We start from the raw sequence: 21,128 nt of genomic DNA on the forward strand, positions 1-21,128 counted from the left end.
ATGAGGCCACCATCACCCTGATACCAAATCTAGACAAAGATACCACAGAAAAGAAAATTACAGGCCAATATCACTGATGAACATAGACACAAAAATCTTCAACAAAATACTAACAAACGAAATCCAACAATACGTGAAAAGAATCATGCACCATGATCAAGTGGGATTTATCCCAGGAATGCAAGGATTCTTCAATATATGCAAATCAATGTGATACACCACATTAACAAACTGAAGAATAAAAACCATATGATCATCTCAATAGATGCAGAAAAAGCTTTTGACAAAATTCAACACCCATTTATGATAAAAAAAACTCTCCAGAAAGTGGGCATAGAGGGAACCTACCTCAACGTAACAAAGGCCATATATGACAAACTTACAGCTAACATAATGCTCAATGGTGAAAAACTGAAAGCATTTCCTCTAAGATCAGGAACAAGACAAAGATGTCCACTATCACCACTTTTATTCAACATAGTTTTGGAAGTCCTAGCCACAGCAATCAGAGAAGAAAAAGAAATAAAGGGAATCCAAATTAGGAAAAGAAGAAGTAAAACTGTCAGTGTTTGCAGATGACATAGAAAATCCTAAAGATGCTACTAGAAAACTACTAGACTCATCAATGAATTCGGTAATGCAGGATATAAAATAAATACATAGAAGTCTGTTGCATTTCTATACACTAACAACAGTAGTTCAGAAAGAGAAATTAAAGAAGCGATCCCATTTACCATCATATCAAAAGAATAAAATACCTAGGAATAAGCCTACCTAAGGAGGCAAAAGATATGTACTCTGAAAACTTTAATATGCTGATGAAAGAAATCAAAGACGACACAAACAGATGGAAGGATATACCATGTTCTTGGATTGGAAGAATCAAAACTGTCAAAATGACTATACCACCCAAGGCAATCTACAGACTCAATGCAATCCCTATCAAATTACCAATGGCATTTTTCACACAAATAGAATAAAAAAATCTTAAAATTTGTATGGAGACACAAAAGACCCTGAATAGCCAAAGCAATCTCAAGAAAGAAAAATGGAGCTGGAAGAATCAGGCTCCTGGACTTCAGACTATACAACAAAGCTACAGTCATGAAAACAATATGGTACTGGCACAAAAACAGACATATAGATTATGGAACAGGATAGAAAGTACAGAGATAAACCCATGCACCTGTGGTCAATTAATCTGTGACCAAGAAGGCAAGGATATACAATGGAGAAAAGACAGTCTCTTCAATAAATGGTGCTGGAAATGTTGGACAGCTACATGTAAAAAAATGAAATTAGAACATTCTTCAATACCATACACAAAAATAAATTCAAACTGGATTAAAGACCTAAATATAAGACCAACTACTATCAAACTCTTAGAGAAAAATAAAGGCAGAGCACTCTTTGACATAAATCACAGCAAGATCTTTTTTGATCCCTCTCCTAGAGTAGTGGAAATATAAACAAAAATAAACAAATGGGACCTAATTAAACTCAAAGCTTTTGCACAGCAAAGGAAACCAGAAAGAAAACGAAAAGACCATCCACAGAAAGGGAGAAAATATTTGCAAACGATGCAACCGACAAGGGATTAATCTCCAAAATTTACAAACATCTCATGTGGCTTAATATTAAAGAAAAAATTTAAAAAATGGGCAGAAGACCTAAATAAACATTTCTCCAAAGAAGACATACAGATGGCCAAAAAGCACATGATAAGATGCTCAACATCGCTAATTATTAGAGAAATGTAAATCAAAACTACAATGAGTATCACCTCACAATGGTCAGAATGGCCATCATCAAAAAGTCTACAAACAATACATGCTGGAGAGGGTGTGGAGAAAAGGGAACCCTCATATGCTGTTGATGGGAATGTAAACTGGTACAGCCACTATGGAGAACATTATGGAAGTTCCTTAAGAAACTAAAAATAGAGCTACCATATGATCTAGCAATCCCACTCCTGGGCATGTATCTGGAGAAAACCATGGTTCGAAAGGATACATGCACCCCAATGTTCATTGCAGCACTATTTACAATAGTCAGAACATGGAAGCAACCTAAATGTCCATCGACAGATGAATGGACAAAGAAGAAGTGGTACATAAATACAATGGAATATTACTCAGCCATTACAAAGAATGAAATAATGGCATTTGCAGCAACATGGATGGACCTGGAGATTATCATACTAAGGGAAGTAAGACAGACAAAGACAAATATCATATGATACCGCTTATATGGGGAATCTTAAAGAAAAATGATACAATTGAACTTATTTACAAAACAGAAACAGTCTCACAGACTTAGAGAATGAACTTATGGTTACTGGGGAGAAAGAATGAGGGGGGAGGGATCAATATGGAGTTTGGGATTGACATGTACACACTGCTATATTTAAAATAGGTAACCAACAAGACCTACTGTAATGCAAGGGAACTCTGCTCAACACTCTGCAATAACCTAAATAGGAAAAGAATTTGAAAAAGAATAGATACAAGTATATGTATAACTGAATCACTCTGCTGTACACCTAAAACTAACACAACATTGTTAATCAACTATACTCCAATATAAAATAAAAATTAAAAAAAAATAGAAAGAAGGAAGGATTAGGGCATAAGAATTCTGGAACCATTAAATCAGATGATATGTATCTTAAAAAGAGTCACTTTTTCCTTACAGTTATTTATGAGTAGTTTAACATGTTGTTGTTAAATAAAAGACAAAGACTGAAGGGAAAAACTGCCCCATACCACAAAATGCACCAAGAAAAGGCATGATTTTTTTCTTGGAAACATACATTATTTTCCCTAGGATTATTCCAAATGAGCAAAAGATGTCATCACTTGAATCAGGTCCCTCCAAAGTATGCCATACTAAATCCTATTGAAAATTACATTTCAAATCAAATAACTTATATAAGTCACACTGAATAACAGACCAAATAAGTTATAGATTAATCAGATCAGATAAAAAGCCATTGATAGCTTTTCACAATAAAATTATAAGATGATGACTAAGAAATTGTGAGAGGCTAGGGTAGGTATTATCTGGCTCTTGTATAAAGACCTTAAAACAAAAATGTATGGTTTTCATTTAAAAATCCAACCTTTTCCCCAATAAGTAATGTAAGGAATTGAAATTATGTTTAAAAACTGACTTACTTACATAAAAACAAAACTTAACGGGAAGCTAGACTTCTTGTGGGACAATTTCTAGGTGTTATGTTTTGGCTGAATTACTTAGTTGACTTTCTCTGGTCAGTAAGATGTTGGCAATAAAACATGTCAAAAAGAAATTGCCCATTTATTTCGTATTCTGCAATTCACTCAAATTGGCACCGCTTTTTTTTTTTTTAAACATGATAGAAAAATCTAATTCTTAAATTATCCTTCTTATACCCAAGAAGATGTAAACATATTATGTCACCTCAGAAAAGCAGTTCACATATTTGGAGTTTCTTTTTTAAAACAAGGAACAGTTTTTGAAAGTTCTGAAGTTTGAATTTTATAAATCTCTGATTAAAACTGAAAGTGTATAGCCATCCATAACCACAACAAAAAGTGAGGTAAAGTACTTTGTATAAAGTGAGGCAGCACAGGGATAATATTCAGATACGTAAGTAAAAGAAAATCCTTTTCTTCCTGCTTCTCTCACACTTCAAAAGTAAAATAAGTTTAAGATAAATTGCATTTATATCATCATTACCATGATTAATTATATTTAATCATTTAATGCATGAATCACATCTTTAAGTTCTTTGGGTGCTAGAAAATCTTATTATGTAAGTGTACTTTGTATATATCCTAGAAAAATTATTCATGAATTTCTTTTTTTATATCACACTTATAGCCTTTCCCTTGGACTTTATTCTATTTTGATATATATCAGATATAGATCTATCATTTTGCTACTTCACTACATTTTACTTCAACATTTCTGTTTTAAATTTTAGAGAAGTGCATTTGCAAACTCATTTCAAAACTACCATGGTATTAAAAGTGATATACCATGGGTCACCAAAGTGGATTTTGCTTTCTTATATTTATTTTACTATTTTTGATATTCACATATTCAAAATTTATAATTGTTTACATTATATGCAATTGTTTACATCTAGGAAATCATTACAATATTACTAGTTTTACCAGAAAGAATGATATCAAGAATGCACTTAATTTTGTTTAATAAAAACATATTTAGGAAAGCAATTATTACTAACAAATAATAGCTATGTAAGGAAATACACGTCATAATTAAGTTGTGAGAAGACTGGAAAGAAATGTACTAATGAGATTAAGCTCTGTTTTAATGCCTGCAGATGGTTGCCATTTTTTAATAATTCTAATTTAATGACTATAAACAAACCAAGTGTACTGATTCTGCTTAAAATTTTGTTGAAAGTGAAAAAAAATTTGTATCACATACAGAGAATGTGAGGTACTTTGATTAAATTTTACTTATGACTTGTTTTTCTTCTATAGAATTTAAAATGATACGATGCTAGTCAAAAGATATGATGGAATCAACATAAACATTTTCTGCCACATATATGTATCACAAGGATTACCCTGGCCTCTTATCTAAGAGGATTATAGGATAAATGATTTTCAGTTTGCTCCAGTAAATTGAAATTGAGTTTTAGAAGGCTCCATTTACTTAGTATGTTAGTTTCTTATCTTAGAAAATAAAAAGGTGAATATTTCTGTAAAAGAAATGTGTAAGGTCTTCTAATTTTATAGAGGCTCTAGTATAATCATTGTCTCGTTAAAGTACTTACTGTTCTTTAGGAATTCTGGGGTATTTTGTTCTTTGTTTTCTTTCTTTCAGGTATTTTTTTTCCTAAAAGGAAACAATATGCACAATGGTTAGGTGAGTACACATAGTTCAGAATCATTTCATATTGTCATGAATTATAACTGATTCATTTTATTATTTAATATTTCTACTTAAACATCTTGCACTATATACATCCAAATACAATACAATATCATATATATATTTAGTAGATATAGTATAAGATAGATAGATAGGGATTTTAAAGTTGAAGATTTAGAGATCAAGGTTCTGTGCATAGTTTATACACTGATTTTGTGGAAGTTCATTTTGCTCCCTACATTATAGTTTTTCCATTTGAAAACTGAAATACTACTAAGTTAGGCAGACATTGTTAGAGAATATTGCATTATTTTATTCATTAAAAAGGAATCATACAATTATTAGTCAATTAAATGCCTGTTGCTATATTGAGCACTTCAATATATTCTACCTATTTGCCTGTTTTCTGAGCCATATCAAGGTTCGGATATAACCTAAAACTATTCTAGTGTGTGTGTTCATGTGTATAAGTACATACACATACACTTATACACATATATACTATATATATAATATATGCACACATATATATAAAATCCCATCAGGGATAAAGAGAAAAATAATCTCACAGCATCGCAGAGAGCAGTACAACTTTCAGTTTAGAGAATAAGAAAATTAAATCCTTCCCAAGAGTCAATATCAGGAACTGCTTTAATGTTATAAAGATATCAAGAATTTCTGATTTGGTTTGATAAGTTAGCAACTCACAAATGAACAATTTCACAGTGCTAGAGACAAGTACCTTTTTATTATAAGTTCTCATCAGTTTTGGTCATCAAAAAATTTAAATGGAATGAAAATCAAGAAGGAAAGAAGTATTTAAAAATAGGTTGATAATAGGCACGTTACTCTGTTTAAAGAGTTCTCACAGTGTCTATTTTCAACAAAAGTACAAAAATATTATAATGACAGCAGCTCTGGTGATTGGCTTACATAGGTACTCAGTGGAAAAGATGTGAAGTGACAGCTATATTTCCAAAGCTGCATTTACTGCATCTGTTCAATGGTTAAGACTCCAAGGTCTCCTTTCATTTTAGTCCTGCTTGAAACTCAACTGTTTTCTAGCAAAATCCACTAGAAAGAGCAATGTAAAAATGCACCTTAGATTTACCTGCCTGCCTCTTAAAATATGACTCTGAGCCACAATCAATTTTAGATAAGATTTCCATACATAGTTTCTGCTTACTGACACTTTTCTTATTAAAACAAAAGCTACAACAGAATTCTATGGACGTACATATTAAGGTAACAGAGTGGCATAAAGCTCTTTATATGAAATACAGGGACAAAAATCTGTTAGAAAAAATGAAGTCTTTCTACTAAAAAACTAAGAGAATACTTGACATTATACATATTGCATGTTATTACTAACCAAGGGACAGGCTTCCCAAAGGGATGCAATGAAAGGATTAAAGTTTTTGTGACTTATGAGCCATCTGCAGGGATTTGGTTTCATTTTGGTTTTGCATGCCTATCTATCACAAGGATGAATGGGCAAGTCTGTTCTACTGTAGGGAACAAACAACTATTTTATTTTTAATCTACGTGCTGAATATGGATGTGCATAGTATTTTTCTGGTAGCTAATTTGTCTCTTGCATGTATAAACATCTCTCTCTCTTTTAGAGGGAAAACGTGAAAATAACACGGGATGATTCTGCACCTCCCGTCAACCATCTGGTTTTTCAGTAGTGTAATTGCTATCAGTAGGTCTGACTCAGTTTCCTGGTACTTGGTACTTTTGCCTGTTTTTACAATACTTAAAAAAAACACCAAAATGAATCTGTTTAGGTAGGTAGGTTCATATAATTTTCACAATACATGATATGTATTCATAGTCAGTAAAACCGATGGCTCTTTCATGTTCTTTTTATCTAGTTTTAGAAGCAAGCCTGACATGGAGAAAAAAGAAAATTGTCTGAGACTTAGGTATCACTATTGCTTCAACAGTGGCTAGAAATTGCTGTGGAAACCTTGTAGCCCTAATCATAATTCTATTTACAGAACTAAGCAAAACACTGCATGCTTTAGGCATCATAAATACTACAGATCAGTGTTTCTTGTTTTTTTTGGGGGGGGAGGGAACTACTTATATTCATTTTAATGCTAGACATTTAAAAATGCACAGCTTTTTAAAAAAGGGGACTTAGATTAAAAAATGACAAATAACTAATATTTACATCCAAACTTTAAAAAATATCTCCAGTATTTCATTTTGATGAAAACATTGATTTTAACTGAGCATTCACTAACACACATTGAGCTAAATATTTATTTAGGGTTGGATTTAAAGTCTGCACTGTGAATCTGTGCAACATGGCTACTTGTAAACATTATCCCTTGACTGGAATGGCAACAGAATCTCTATTCCAAGTTTTAAATTTCAGAACTGCAAAATGTTGCTAAACTCAGAGTTCTCTTTACTGTCTCCTACTGAAATGCCAAAACTTGTCGTCACAACAGGGTTTCAAAGTTGTTGTGCCATTTCCTCAGCACAGATAACATTATTCCTAAGGGATTTTGTTAGACAGCTTTTGGCTTAAATTCCTATTCTTGGAACAGTAGTCAGCAAGCAGAAATTACTTTAAAAAGAGACACTATCCAGGTCATTAGTGACTGAATGCAAGCTTTTAAACAAAAAAGTAAAGCACAGCATGACAATTAAATGGTTTACATGATTCTAGATTAGATCCTGGACCAATGGGAAAAAACAATTAGCCATTAAGAACATTATTGTGACAGTGGATGAAATTTAAATGTGGACTATGCATTAGATAATGGTATTACATCAACGATAAATTGCCTGTGTTTGATTCTTGTTCTCTGTAATGTAAGAGAATTGTCCTGTACTCAGGAAATACACTGATATATATGCTAAAGTATTTAGGATAAGTCACACCATGTTTCCAACTTATTCTCAAATGGTTTATGAACTGTGTATATACACACACATATGTAACATATATAATACGAAGAATATATATGTATATCATTTTTTATGAGACAGAAAGAGAAACTGATATATAGGATAAAATGTAAACAGTTGGTTAATCAAGGTAAAGGGAATATGAGAACTTCCTGTCCTATTCTTGCAACGCTTTATGAGAGTTTGAAATAGCAAAACAAACATGACCAAAAAAGAGAATCTAAAACTATCTTTTAAAAAAATTAAATAAATATAAAATGCCATTTTTCAGTATCTCTACAAAACATTACACCGAACTGTGGCTATTCGTATTTTGATCATTAAGCACAAGATGGTTTTATTCTGTCTATAGCTACAAAAGATAAGACAATGACATTTATCTGGGTAACTATTAGAGAATATTAGGTGATAAAAGAAAAATATTCCATCAAGTAACAGAGTAAACAAACAAATGTTCTGTACCTAAATGCAATCACTATAGTTGCTGGTAGGAACAGTAAATAAGGCAATAACACAGAATATGGACTTTCCTTTAAAGGAAGGTAGAAGGCCAAAAGGTTGTACCTCATATTAGAGGAAAGAACATTTTCTATGTTTTGTATCTAACCATTCACAGTCACTTAAGAGGCTTAAGTCTAACGAGCCTGTCCTCATTACGATAGAAGCAAATATTTACCAACAAAGAATGAAATGGGTGGGTGGGGGGAAGGATGAAGGGTTTGCTCATTTTTTTGATGTGACACTTTATTATACAAGTCAAAACATACTATAAAACATCTGTTGGCAGTCAGAGTTATAACAAATCACATACTGGGTTCAACCATGTTTAACATTTTCATTATACTCAAAATAATTATTTTAGAATGGGGGCCTGATAATGAGGCAGAATGGCACTGAGCCAGGAGAGAGCCAGTTTGTACCTTGAAAAGGAGGATGGGAATTAATTAAATGAAAAGCTTGGGAAAGTTAATTGGGACTGAGTGAAGATAAGGACACTATCAATACATGAAGAAATAAAACAATTTTTAAAACAGGCATAGCAGAAAGCCACAGTGAGCACAGCAAAGGGAGAAGAAACCCAAAGAAACATGAGTCACAGGACCAGAATTATGCCTAGGCGAGCCTCTGTTGGCCTTCAGCTCCTAGAACTGTTCCTATCACACAAATCAATGTTTGTTGAATGAATAATATTGAATATTGATAAAAGTAAAATTAAGTGTCATAATCCTAGTCTGTCTCTGTCTTATCTAGTGTGTGACTTTAGGCAAATCCCTTAATCTATTTTAACCTCAATTTCATCAGCCATGAGTGTGGAAAAAGGTGATTCTCTAAGGTGCCTTCCATTTCTAAATATTTCTGTATGTGGTTCTGTTTATTAAAATGTGTAACTGTGAACATTTTTGTAGAAGAGAATAGCCAGATACGAGTTTTAAATGAAGACAAATGGAGGGTGGAAAAGAAAAGATGAATAAAAGAGCAATGCATTGATTCAAGTAATGGGAAATAAATCCCATCGAAAGAGACTTTAATATAGAAGAGAGAATGCAAAATGTGCTTTATGGCTTTGGCATGTGTGAAGTGACATTTACATATACTACTGATAGAAGCATGCAGATGTAGACATCTTTATCTGTTCTTTTTATTATTATTGTGACACTACACACTCTCTGCTTCCACATCTAGAGTTCCCAAGTGAATAGAAATGGAAAGTGTTCAAAAGAAGCCATGAAATGGCAGGAGTTTATAGAAATATTCTGTTACTACCTGGTCATAGAAGTGTTACTGTCCATCTTAGAGAAGAGAAAGCTGAAGAAAGTCTTAGGATCTATATTTAATTCTATGAAGAGCTATTTAATTCAAGACCCACCAGGCACAGTTGCAGATACCTCCATGATGCCTTTGATGATCAACACTGGCTTCCTACTCTTTACAATAGCCAAGACATGGAAACAACCTAAATGTCCAGCAATAGATGAATGGATAAAGAAGATGTGATAGATAGATATACATACACACATACACACACACACAAACACACACACAATGGAATACTACTCAGCTGTAAAAAAGAATGAAATAATGCAGCAACATGGATGGACCTAGAGATGATCATACTAAGTGAAGTAAGTCAGACAGAGAAAGACAAATACCACATGACATCATTTATATGTGGAATCTGAAATATGACACAAATGAACCTATCTATGAAAAAGAAACAGACTCACAGACATAGAGAACAGACTTGTGGTTGCCAAGGGGGAGGGTGGTAAGGGAGGGATGGATTGGGAGTTTGGGATTAACAAATGCAAACAATTATATTTATGTATAACTGAATCACTTTACTGTATAGCAGAAACTAACACAACATTGTAAATCAACTATACTTCAATAAAACAAATTGAAAAAAAAAAAACCCACTAGCTTCCTCATGTTTTCTTTCCTACAAGCTTGTGGAGCACTTACATTCAGTAACACATAATTTAGCCCTTACTTATATATGATCTCATTACCTTCCCCAGTCCCATCTATACTGATTTTGAATTGACTACTAGAGGAGGCATGTGCTATGCATTTGTGTTTCCCTACAATAAAGTGGTACTTAAAATGAGTAAATGCATGGTAAACACTCATCTGTTGATGGAGATGGGCAGAGTATATTTTGAGCTCAGAAAATGTACTGGAATACTGATTGGCAGATACCAAAAAATGACTTCTTGGCCATTAACCATGGTTGGTGATCCTGGGACTTCTGTGGATCCCCTACCTTGCTTTCTTATCAGCACCTATTCCTCTCGGCATTTTTGGGAAGAAAGGCCAAGGACCTATTATAGGGGGATGAAAGGTATACTGTTATTTAACTAGAAAGACCTAGTCAAATAGCCTGAAAGGCACCTGAATCTATGACTTGAAATTAGTTTGCCAATTCAGTCTGATCTATCGGAGAGGTGAGAGGGGCCACTTTCCCAGCTTTGTCAGAAGAGAGCAGAATGTTTCTTATGGTTCTATGTTCAAATCAAGACCACCGATGGTGATACCACTATAAGAAAGCTGGAGGGTCGCTGATGGCAGAATTAGTGTCTCTGTGGGCAGCCAGGGGTACAAAAGAGGAGGAAGGCACAAGGGAAAGATAACACAAATGAACTGGACTATTTCCAGAGGGTTTTGATTTCTCTACAGATTCTGGTGCTGCAACAATTAGAGACTGTGGAGAATATTTACATAACATAGATGCTGACATAATTGCTGGAAAAGGAGAAGCCAACCAAATATCTTTACAAAGGGCTCCAAGGTAGCTATAAAAACCGCACCTGTCCTAATAAGACACGATGAAGTGACAAGCAATGAAAATAAGTTAACTCAACTTTCCCAATTTTTTGAGGTTGGGTAGGGGGAGTGGGGCATCAATTCTGTATACAGATTTAAGACTGAAGGAGAGAAAATGACATTTAAACCTTGATTTGCTGCAAATTCAAGCCCAACAAAGTTCAATGACCAAATAAGTGTGATGTTGGGATATGGCATGAAATCTTTACAGGTCTATGCTAATTGGCTCAAATTTTGTTGTGTTTTGAGTTTAGTTCAGCACCATGGGAAAGTACCAAGCTGGAAGTTCAGGGCCAGCTGTGACAAAACCATAGCCTAGAAGAAGTGGTCTTCAGTCACTTCTATTTAATTGGGGAAAAATTGTAGAGCTAAAATAGAAAATAAGTGATTTCTCACATTAAACTAGTTCCCAAGACATTGTCTTCTTTATCTCTTTCTTACTGGTACATTAAAAAACATCAACACAAATTTGCTTATAGTATCCTGGGCCTTTATATTCACACGAAAACTGCCCTCTTCAAAGATTCATTGTCGGGGTTTATATGCTTATTTTTGGAGAAGCAGCATGATTTTAAAAAAGTAAGTATAACTGCTATTTAATTAGCTGCACTCAGCAAACTGCATATATTTATCACATTCATCTTCACAAGGACATGGTGAAGTCGGTGTTAAATCTCTGCCTAAGAGCAAACTCAGGTCACAACTTCTTTGGAATTAGTAAGTGGTAGAGTCAGTGTCTACATTCAGCTCTCTATCTGAATCCCATTTTTCTTTTGCAACAAAGTCTCTGTAGTGTTGGAATGGACTTTGAGAAGGTAAAAAGCCTATTTTCTAGACATTCCTCTTCTACTTATTGAGTGTGTATCACCTGAAGCAATTCACATGCTTTCTGCATCTTAATTGCTTCATCTGTAAGATGGGGTAACACAATACCTACCCTAAGGAAAAAGACTAGATTACTTGATTTATTGAGGTATCTTTGATTTCTAAAAGTAATTGAATATATCTAATCTCTGAAGCATAAAAAGCCTTAAAAGTAGAAGTCTTTTCAAGGAATGTTCAACATGTAACCTTTGTAAAATTCATTACTACTCCTGGAACTTTTACCTGAATCGCATTATTTCCACATTAAACAAAAGATTTCTAAATCAACATAATAGTTTCATCTACATATGAGGATTTACTATTGTGGGATTACCTTCAAGGATATATTTATGAGACGCATAAAACATTTGTCCTACAAACATCTACATAGTTCACATCGGATTAGGCAGGAAGTAAAAGTTGCATGGTCATGGATGTCTAGAGATACATTTTCTAACTAGAGTCAACCAAATTTGAGTGAATATCTAAGTTAAGAGCTAAATACCAGGGGGATGGCTAAAAGACGTTATGTGATGACCCCAAAACACAAAATTTTGTGTTAACTCAAACAGCCAAACTCTCAACTCTTTAAATGGACAATGCTTATTTAATTCTAAGAGGTTTAGAAATTAAAAAAACAAAAAACAAAAAGCAAACAAACAAACAAAAAAACCAAAACCAAAAAACTTTACTTGGAGAAAACACATTTTAAAAACTAGTTCTTAGAATTAGATGTGTGGGTATTGGAAATGGTAAGCATTTCAAAGAATAGAATGGGATTTCCACTCCGAAAGTGAATGCACATGAAGTCAGTTTCCAAACACCAGACTCAAGATCCCCCATCAGTGGATGAAAACAAATTGATAAATAGAAAAGACCAAAGGGCAGAAGAAACGAAATAAGACACTTGCTGTAAGAACAAACCACTTAATTCTGATAAAATTATTTTTCTTAAAATAACCATAAATGCAATCCTAAAAAATTTTGAAATAATGATTTACTCAGAGAACTCAAAGATGTTTTAAAAACCTAAATATATTTGAGAGAAATGAAGAATGTCCAACAAGTTACATGGGGAATATATAGTTAAGTCACACTAAATTTTTCACTAGAGAAAGCAGTTGAGTGATCTAGCATTAGAAATTTGGAGGAGAGTTCAATAAAATTTTACTTAAAAATTTGACACTATTTTACTTGGGTTTGAAAAAAGACTTTCATTTCACCCATGAAACGATATAATGAATGGAATAACAACAGATCCAGTGAGGCAATAACATGGGTGAGCTGGTTTCTCAGCTTCTATTCTTTGATCCTTTAGGGGTCTAATGTGAATGGCAACTAATTTTCACTGACAAAAGGAATACGATCAAGATTAATTCCTTAGAACTAATTCCTTAGAACAGGGAAATTCCCTTGGAGGTAGGATTCTAGGCAGGGATTATAAGGGCCTGAGTTTTGGGCCCACTGATAGAAAACTCAGCTGAAGAGAACAACCTTCAATTTAAAATAAAAATTCTTTTGGAATTACATATTACAGCAAGTGAATTTTTACTATGTTTCTCAGTGGTGTTCTGGTTTTTGCCATAGAATTCCCTAGCATTGTAATTTCCTCTTCAGTTATAGTTTAAGGTCATGTCATTTTTGAAAAGAAACTGATTTTATTATCATCACTTCCATCTCTTTGATATAGGGGAGACTCAGAAACGAATCATGTAATAATTCACTTTAACAGACTTCAATGAAGTCTATGTAGTACCATCTACCACATGTGGATTTCTAATTTTACTAGCAATCATAACATGGACTAAAATGTCAACATAATGAAATCATTTAAATGCTAATTATATTAAGAATAGTAAACTTGGTTGGCAGAGGTTGATGCGAAGCACAGACCTTTTCCGAATTGAACACAAATCAGTCTTACTGTCCGTATACTGGAGGTGGCCCCAAGTCAAGTCACAGTTCCATCTCTCTAATCAGGCAAATCTCAACAAATGTCCTTGTGTTTCTGTAGTACCATTCCAGGAGTTGTGTGGAACAAAATGAAGTAGAAGAAAAGGTCTCTGTCCAATAGAATGCCAATTCATATCTGTATCATAGCACTTAGTACATCATGTTAAAGTTTTTGGGGTTGTTTAACTCCATGACAATGTACTAGGAAGCACCTAGTACATTGCCTGGCATATATGAGGTTCTAAATAAATGTCTGTTGAACTAAACACTTGAAGAACCCAATCAGTCTCCCTTCTCTATGCAGTACCCTCTCACTAAAAGTCTAGTTTACCAATTTGATGGTGCGGTTGTATCATAAACTCCAGACATTTCAAGCACAGAATATTATATCTTATTCTATACTATTCCACATTCTCTCTCTCCCAGGTAGAAAACTACTACCTCTCAAACCTTATTCTTTTGCCCATTATCTGTGTACTTGTTCACTTTTCTTTTAGGTTCTACAAGAAAAAGCCAGGTTAGTTCTGTGATGTGTCTAATATGAAAGTTACATGATAGGGAACTAACATGGATCATCACCTTAACAAGGGGTGAGAGGTGACTGTCTTGGTGAATTAGGGACATTCAAGCCTAAAATATAAAATTCTGCATTGTTTTGATAAGCTATAACAGATTATTCATGGTCCTAAGAGGCCGTTTCTATGTTGGACGGTCTTCATGCTCCTTTATTGAAAAGAAGCAAATGCCAAGAAAAGAAGTTAACATAGAAGACCCAATCAACACATCGGGCACAGTGTACCACAACCTCAAATTTAATATTATTATTTAAAATTGATGATCAGAAGTATTTGCAGGAGGTATATAATAAAATTTACAAGCTCTCTAGGTCAGGAAAATGTTCTTAGCGACTTTTAAAATAGACTTTTAACATGGGAGGAATCAAATAATTGTGGCATTCATAGTTAAATTCATTGCAAATGATACTATTTTGAGATTATTTTAATTCATCTCTCTTTTATCAAGGATTTATTTAGTAGGTGTCATTTATGTAAATCAATCCTTAAAATTGGATGAGCATTTATTCTGTTATTAAATACAAATGTTTTATTCTTTCTGGAATAAAGAAAACATAAATAAGGATACATACATATATACATATATGTATGTATGTGTATGTACATGAGCAATAGCTCCAAAAGTCTAGGTGGTGATCATGGGAGGTGAGTGCAGACTGCAGATAAGAATTGAAGCAACAATATTGGAGACATGATACACATCTGAAGGAAACTGACCTGTTTCACCTAAATCAAGTCATTATTTAAGGACAATGTAGGTGTACTTCTGAGCTGACACTATCACTTTACCCCTCCATTTAATTTAAACATAAGACTGTTTAAACAACTATTCTTATTTCTTTCATTCTGTGAAAGCCTCACCAAAGCAAATGATGCAATCCCTTCATGATATATTTTCATTTAATGGATTTTGCTGATGGAATATTTTGGTGGGCAAGGCACCTGCCTAACAATGTTCTGAATACAAAAACGAGAAATCCCAAGAAATTTCTATCCAGAAGGTAAGGTGGGGGAGGGAGCGTTGAACCCACTCACAACTCTTACCCAAAGCAGACTATAATGAGTTCTCTTTGTATATAAACTAAAATCCAAAGGAGTAGCAAAAGCCCTAATGGCTTAGGGTACATGGAAGATCTATTCTTTGTTTGAGTTTTGATAGGGCAAAGCATCTCAGAGGGACCAGTTATGGAGAAGCAAAGCGATGGAGGAGGAAAAGCACTAGGCATCTTTGGTTTCTAGACAGTAGGCTGGTATGGCAGGAGAACCAGGTATATGCAAGGAGAGAGAAATAAGGCTGGAAAAGTAGGTTGGACCATATTGTAGACAATCTTAGAATGAGATTACAGAAGGCAACAAGGAGCAAATGCAGGTTTCTCAGAAGATCAATGTAGCAAAGCAATTGGGTAGTAGTCTTCTGATTAGGTAATGCTTTATTTCACTTTGTGCTATAAAAATATTTGAGTAAAATATAACAAAGTATTGTTAGGCAGTTTTTGAAAGTGTATTATAAAGTGTACAACGTTTTTGTTTCTTCCATGAAAGTGTTCTTAACACTGAAATTCATGACACATGGAAGAGAAAGACATTACCTGATTTAACAAAATGTCCTATAATTTGTTCTATGTGGCATAGACAATCTGTACCCAGGAGGGAAAAAGAAAAGTACACGTGGACAGTGAAGCAAGTCTGATATAAAAATTAAGCACAATGGCACTTAAATGTATTAGAATTTATACTATGCAGGTTAGAAACATTGCAACATTCAGTTAAGGTTATTCTTCTACACATGGCTGAGTAAAGAAGAGCATTATCTTGATAACACAGTTGGCTATAAAATTATCTTTACTTGCAAAATGTTACCATAGGAATTCTTAAAGAAACATTTATTACAGCTATAATTAATTAACTTACAATTACCAAGTAACCTCCTCTGTTCACACTTAGCACATCTATATAAATAAAACTTCATTTAAGTTTCATTAGCTAGAGAAAAGCAATGCATGTATGGAAAATATTTTACTTTCATTGATTTCACAAGTGATGTTACATTAATCACCAAGTCAGAAGTCACAAGTATTTCTGAATCTGGATAGTAGGAAGAGAGCAGCACATATGTTTGGTTTCATAGTCGTTTTTGTTTACTTCCCTTTCTCTTGCTCAATTTTGAGAAGCATTCAAAAAGTACGTTTGCTCCAGACCTAAAACTTTCCAGAACGAACTTTAATCATTTAATTTTTTTTTTTTTTACTGATTTGTACAGTGTAGTACACTAGCACAGTATGTAGATTTCAAAAAAAAAAAAAAAAAAAGAAAACAATTTGCACTGTTGATGCTGATGTATGGAGTAATTTTCTCAGACTCTTTCAATGCAATCTGCAAACACATTGACAAAGGCTATAAAACAAAACCAATCTGCACTACCCATAACACACAGGGCGAGATATTGAAAAGTCTGAAAGCATAATTGATATCTGCATTAGTAGAAATTACCTAGGAAGGAGAAAGTATCCTACTACCATGTAGGACTTCCAAAGCCAAATATATCTTGTACAGCTTCCTGAATATGAGAGTAATGTTCTAACCACTGAATATAGGAAAAACAATATTTGTGTGACGATTGTTAACGTAAAGAGCCCTTTGAAATAATGCTCTTAGAAAATCTATTACTGTTATTATTTCACATTGAATGACAGGAACCCCACATGCATTTTCTATTTCTTATTCCCATTTCAACTACTCTGTTGCTCTGGAGACAAGGTCAGCAGTAAAGTGTAGTTTTTACTTAAGGAAAAGCATAAAATCTTCACTGAATTACCCAATCATCATGCTCTATCCATATTAGTTTAGCTCTGTCCATATTAGTTTATTTATGTGTTTTTGGATTTTGAACTTCTAAAGCATTAGGCTGGCCAGGAACATGTATTATATTACAGAATTTACACTTAAAGTTTCAGAAGGACAACAATAATATGAGAAGATTATGTTGAAAAGTGTATTTTTCTATTGGAGTAAAGAAATATCTGATAAGGTCTGACTGGATGATAGAACACAAATAACTCCACAGCAAGGAAATTTGAAGTGGCTTGTCAACCAACAATGCATTATTTTTCTGAAGTTTTCTAACACATTTTTCATGGAGACATCTTTGAGATGATTAAAATAACCACGTATTTCTATAATATTACTTGAACAAGCAAGCAGTAATCTCGTCCTATGGATCTGGTGATATTCAATATTCCTCTTTTGCTCTTTTATCCTGATCAAATACAGAGATCTTTATCAATTCATACTATGCCTATACAAAGAAATGGGCAAACTCAAATAAATATAGCCTGGGAAGGTATAAGGAGATCTCGCCATCCACAGACAGGCAATCTGACCATTAAAGCTCGGCCAGTAGTTGATGCAAATCCCATAGCTAAATTGGTCTCTATTTATTTAAAGCAATTACAAAATAATAAAGGTTTGTGATGCCATACCTTTAAATTAATTGTTGCAAATAGAATTTATCTTAATAAAGCTTCTTTTTATGCTTTTAAATAACAATTCTTTTGTTACAAGTTAAAATAACTAGAACATATTATGTTTTAGTTTGCCTACTTCTTGGGAAAAAAGGAATTCATTTTTTCAGATACTTAGGGTATGGTATTATTCAATCATAAATTGGCTTCAAGTGTGTGTGGTTGTCACTTGCCTAAATCTTTTGGTTTTCAACTTGCTTTCTACATTAAGCATGGGTTTGATACATATATAAGTATAAATATATATAAAATATATAATGTTGAGAGTACCTCCAATATGACAGGCACTGTTGAGAGAGGTGAATATAGCACATAAGATCCTTATCCTCATGGAATCAATAAGAAAGTGAATCACTATAACTCCAGGTAGTAATAATGGCTATGAAGAAAAATATAGGTAGGCAAGACTTAAAAGAATCAAGCAGAAAGCAGGCTGGAGAGGCTATTTTAGGTACGGTGGTTCCAGAAAGCCACTCTGGAAAGATATTTGAACAGAGACTAAAGTGAGGAAGACAGCTGTGTGGGCACCCAGGTAAGAACCTTCTGGGTGGAGAGAATTGGAAGCACCATGTCTGAGGCAGGGAAAGTTGGCTGTGCTCAAGAAACAAAAAAACTACAAGAACTTAAGTTCCCTTAATACAGCAGAGTAAAGCATTTCCAAATAATTTTCCAAATTATGTGGAGAATTTCAAGGTGTCTACTAAAGGGTGTAAAAGGAACACATCAGTGTCCAGTGCTGTGTGGGTTTTCAAGCAGCTTTAAATACATTCTAATAGCTGAAAACAAATAATCAGGCAAATAAACTAAGTGATTCCAATAAAATAAAGGCACAGTGTTTTTTAAATTTAATAATGGCCTATTGTTTTTTCCTAACTGCAGAATGGCATTTTCTTTATCAGGAAAGAACATGTTACATGGATGAGAATGGGCAATTTTTTTCCAGTGATCAATATACAAATGCATTAAACACTCACAGAATGAAAGTATCTCTGAGTGTTCATCTTCCTCATTTCTATAACCAGGACACTAAAGTCTCCTTGATCGGGAAACAATAATAACTGCGTACTTGAAATATGTTTATAGAACAGACATAATTCCTATTCTGAATGGTTAATAACTTTCTTCTTTCTTGAAAGTGTTCAAATAGAAGCATAAATGCTGTAGCCAATCTGTTAACTTAGAATTAGAAAAGCAAGCAATTTTACATGCTTGAATAGTAATGTTTCCTTAAGAAAAGAGAAACTAAAATAAAGCATGCATAAAATTAACAAATCAAGATTGAAAATATAATTCTTCTCTATAATATTATTATGCCACAGCATTTATATTTCAAGGGTCTTTTTTAATATCTATTTTCAGTAGCTTACATCTAGCACTGAGGAGGAAGATTCATTTTGAAGTAATTGCACACTCATATGTAGACATAAGCTACTTCTCTTTAGCAATATCACAATACAAGTTCCAACAATGTACATATGCATCAATATTACCAACCTTCTCAAAAGGTCACTTACATAGGTACAATGTTTGGCATTTAAAAAAGAAGGAAAAAGATCTAGAGTCAGATAGTCTTTATCACTTTCTACTGCTTAATAGCTCTTCCACACACAAATGTACATAAACATATATATGTGTATACATTGCATGCGTGTCAGAATAAAACAGCCTGTATATACATGTATATTATATATATGCATAAAAACACATAGATGCACAAATATACACTTATGTCATATGCATGTTGTATATATATGTGTATATGCATGTGTCTATGTTAATGTGTATGTGTGTATATATACACACATACACATATGATCAAGAAATCAAATTACATTTTTTATTTTACAGTGTACAATAATACGCAAAGTATACTTCAGATTTTTCTCTCTAGATTTGAGTCTAGAATGACAATCCCAAAGCAAGCCATTAAACTTAGTTACTAATGATTTTAAAAATGGATATTAGAAACTCCAAGGTTCAATATAATTTAACCCTCATTTCCAGGCTTCCCAATGCTTCTATAAAGCTTAACAAGCAAATATCATTATATTTTGGCTTTGAGTTGAAGAGTTTTTAGAGTGAACTTAGAGGAAATGGAATCATGCTGATGAGGCTCGTGATTCACATTGAAGTAAGAGTAATGATGGCTCAGATAATTTTTTTTTTTTTTACCTCTAAGTAATTTTAAGGGAAAATTACTCTGAATTCAGGCTTGAGTGTTTAGTACGTGTACCATGTCAAAATACTTCTAGACATTCAGCGCTGACTAAATGGTAAAACCACACAGAGAACTTTGGATAGAAAACAACACTCACACTTGGTATTCATAAAAATCAATTAGTGTGCATACATGTGGGCTTTAGCTTATGAATGTATGAATTCTATCTGCCTAAAGAAACATTTCATAAGCATATTTTATTTATTTATTTTAACATCTTTATTGGAGTATAATTGCTTTACAATGGTGTGTTAGTTTCTGCTTTATAACTACGTGAATCAGCTATACATATACGTATATCCCCATATCTCCTCCCTCTTGCGTCTCCCTTCCATCCTCTCTATCCCACCCCTCTAGGTGACACAAAGCACCGAGCTGATCTCCCTCTGCTATGCACTGCTTCCCACTAGCTATCTATTTTACATTTGGTAGTATATATATGTCCATGCCACTCTCTCACTTCGTCCCAGCTTACTCTTCCCCCTCCCCGTGTCCTCAAGTCCATTCTCTATATCTGTGTCTTCATTCCTGTCCTGCCCCTAGGTTCTTCAGAACCTTTTTTTTTTTTTTTTAGATTCCATATATATGTGTTAGCATACAGTATTTATTTTTCTCTTTCTGACTTACTTCACTCTGTAGGACAGTCTCTAGGTCCATCCACCTCACTACAAATAACTCAATTTCGTTTCTTTTTATGGCTGAGTAATATTCTATTGTATATATGTGCCACATCTTCTTTATCCATTCATCTGTCGATGGACATCTAGGTTGCTTCCATGTCCTGGCTATTGTAAATAGAGCTGCAATGAACATTTTGGTACATGACTCTTTTTGAATTATGGTTTTCTCAGGGTATAT

At 33.6% G+C, this 21,128-nt stretch overlaps 1 protein-coding gene across 8 annotated transcripts in view; it reads right to left on the reverse strand.

The window, feature by feature from the left end:
• The window catches only part of SYT1 (synaptotagmin 1), a 1,216,262-nt gene that overhangs the window by 358,812 nt on the left and 836,322 nt on the right, over positions 1-21,128 (reverse strand). For 7 of the 8 annotated variants that reach the window (XM_061204233.1, XM_061204230.1, XM_061204232.1 and 4 more), the window contains one exon: positions 4,793-4,854. The exons of the other annotated variant lie outside the window; for it this stretch is intronic. The gene's annotated coding sequence lies outside the window, so the exon portion shown is untranslated. The remainder of the gene's footprint in view (positions 1-4,792; positions 4,855-21,128) is intronic. 8 annotated transcript variants of the gene reach the window in all.

The sequence above is a fragment of the Eubalaena glacialis genome, chromosome 11 (assembly GCF_028564815.1).
Source record: "Eubalaena glacialis isolate mEubGla1 chromosome 11, mEubGla1.1.hap2.+ XY, whole genome shotgun sequence".
NCBI lineage: Eukaryota > Metazoa > Chordata > Mammalia > Artiodactyla > Balaenidae > Eubalaena > Eubalaena glacialis.